Below are 2,858 nucleotides of genomic sequence, written 5' to 3'. Positions count from 1 at the left end.
AGAGAGTAACATTTGTTTTTTGCACATTAAGAATGTAAATTATTTGTTAACCCCCTCACTTCCATGGTGTTTCAGGTTGTTTGGTTCTGTTAGTACAGTTTCAATCCAATGAGAGCAGTAGGCATTTGAAAAGTATACGTTTCTCCTCTTTTATTTCACTTTAAAAGCAGTCATTAAGTTGAAAGGAAAAAATTACCACGAGTGAATTTCCGGTGCTTTCCTTTGTAAACCAAAAGTAAGCAACATTTGCCTGCTATGAAACTTGCACAAAGGATGATTGATCTGCTGTTCGTTGCCTAGTTTCAAAGGTTGTTGCTTAATTATTGTAAACATATTTTGAGGTTTAGGACCCATTATAAATTAGCCAGGTGGGTTTCTAGGTTAAACCAGAGCTCATTGGTTTAGATTTGGCAAGGGTTTCCTGATGATGACAAGGATGGTTTGAGAGCATGGAGCAGACAACTCAGATATGATCACTCTTACAGCAGAAGACACGGGAGCATAGGTGAATTGGGAAGAATATTACTGTTAGTATTTATATTAGTAATTAATTAGTAACATGATTACATAATTTTTGCCAGCAAAGCATGCAAACTTTCTGAAAGTGTTGCGCTATTTAGCATAAGAATTTATAATGTATAAAATACTATGCCAACTATATTTCAATAAATCTGGAAACAATAATTTAGAAGATACTCGAAATTAGAAATTAGTGTTTTGGATTGTTTATCTAGGTCTGTGAAATGTTATTTTTTAAGCAGTTTATTTTTTCCTTTGTGAAGACTATGTGGACTACTTGATTTTACTCTCTCCAGTCAGTTTGTTTTGTGTATGGATTTATTTTTATTTCCATTTGCCTGAATGGTTTGGGGGTTATGTTTTATATTTTAGCTCTTTCATCTTACCTATTAGTTGTAAGTTTCCTCTCAGTTAATGCTGTCTCTCTATCCTCATTTTAAGTAAAAAGTTTGTTAGGAAGATTTTATGCATACCTATATTAAATATTAGTATAGAATTTCCAAATTAGACTAGTTCTTTTTCAATTTCATAAACTTTGGATATTTATATTGGTGATGGGTGAAGAAACTTTCTGAATGATATTGTTAAACATCAACCAGTAGGTGGCGAAGACTGGCAATAAAAAGCTTTTTGTTTGGCAGACGAGAATAAAGAAGGAAAACACAGGCCTTTCAGACTCTGGATACAGTCTCCACTCCCTGCGTCTTGTTCTTTTCTCTTCCTGGTGCTACCCTCCTTCTAGAACCCAGCCAGGCAAAGCTGGTAAAAGGCTCATCCATTGGCTCTTAAAAGTGGAAGACATCTTGGGAAATGAAAAGTCCGTAGGTTGTTGGAAGGTCTCCATCACAGATCTCACATTCAAACCCAGGACTCCTGAGTCAGGCCAATGGTCCCTCTGCCGCCTCTTCAATGCCCAAAGACAAAGAGTTAATGCACACATTTCTGAGGAATACTTGACATCACTCTTTAAAGTGGAGTCTAAAACACTTGGCATCCAAATGGAGGAAGGGTTTTGCTCTCCATTCAAAGTCGCAGGGAATATAACCGTCAGTTGAGGACTGTCATGCAGACCCGTCCTGAGAATGCTTGGTTATGGTCAGTATGCCACCCAAGGAATCAGCTTGGGGACATCTGTAAAGTGAGGCTCAATGCAGCAAAGGAGGGAAGAATAAGGAAACTTTTCTTTCTCTGGGAATGGGGTTATGTTTCGTTCTGGCTGCCCCTTTGCAGAAGTACAATCTCTTTTCCAGCTCCGTCCTCTCATTTCCCCAACTCACATGCTGGGTCTCAGAAGCATCAAGGCTTTCAATTCCTCTTAAGTAATTCTGGAGCTTTACAACAAGGTTCTGAGAAGATCCCCAAACCAAAATGCTGTGGCATTAGGTGGGTTTCTACTAGTTCTGTGGGAATGTATGTCTCGGGTCCATCTATATACCCAGTGTTCATCTCATTGCCATCGGAAGACAGCAGAGCATCTTCCTTCCCTCTTGCCTGGACATGAAATTTGGAGCAGGCACCCATTTTCTGTTGGGAATGATAAAGAAAGGAACATAATTTGCTGTGCTTGTATTTTGCTTAGGAATAAATGCTTTGATTTTGGGCCAGGAACAAGACAAAATAGTGTCTGAACAAATTCGTACAAAGTGCAGCGCTTATTTGTCATGTTTCTATGACCACATTAATCCAGTGTCCCTACATACGTGTACTTGAGCCCTAATAAGTAAGCTGCTGTGCTTTTAGTACACGTTTTTCTCCCCTTCGGAGCTTAATTTGTCAGTCTCTTTGAGATAAAAATAGTTAAGCACGTGCAACGTGATGGCCGTCTTGGGCTTTTCTCCAAGGGGCTATTCATGCTGATGAATTTAAAAATATGTGTGTTTGTGTGTACGTACATGTGCATGTGGAGCTAACTTAAGGTGTGGCCATCTGGGATTGGCTGCTAGGCGACCGTGGAGGCCTTTAGAAACCCACCCAAGCTGGTGTTGATTGAGACTGTAGGCCTGAAAGTCACTAGACGTTCTCAGAGCCCAGCCCTAACCCTGGGCTGAATTTGTCCAGAGCAGAGGGGAACCATTTCTAAACCCCTGGTATCCTCCACTGGCCCCTCCGCCACTCTGCTGAGAACTGTCTGGCCCTGGTCATGGATGGTGTCTCCAGAGTGTGTTCTGCGTGTATACCTAGGAAGCAACTCGAAAATAAACAAGACTCTAATGAAAGTGCAGCGACGCCTCTCTTTACCGGAGGGCAGCGCTGAGGTCCGTGCTGGAGGTCAGATCGGCCACGAGCGCTGGTAACAAGATGGGTGCACACAGCTCGCTACACAGCTGGGGAGGGTCGCA

The sequence above is a fragment of the Myotis davidii genome, unplaced genomic scaffold (genome assembly GCF_000327345.1).
Source record: "Myotis davidii unplaced genomic scaffold, ASM32734v1 scaffold11, whole genome shotgun sequence".
NCBI classification, from domain to species: Eukaryota; Metazoa; Chordata; class Mammalia; order Chiroptera; family Vespertilionidae; genus Myotis; species Myotis davidii.
This window is presented reverse-complemented; position numbering follows the sequence as displayed.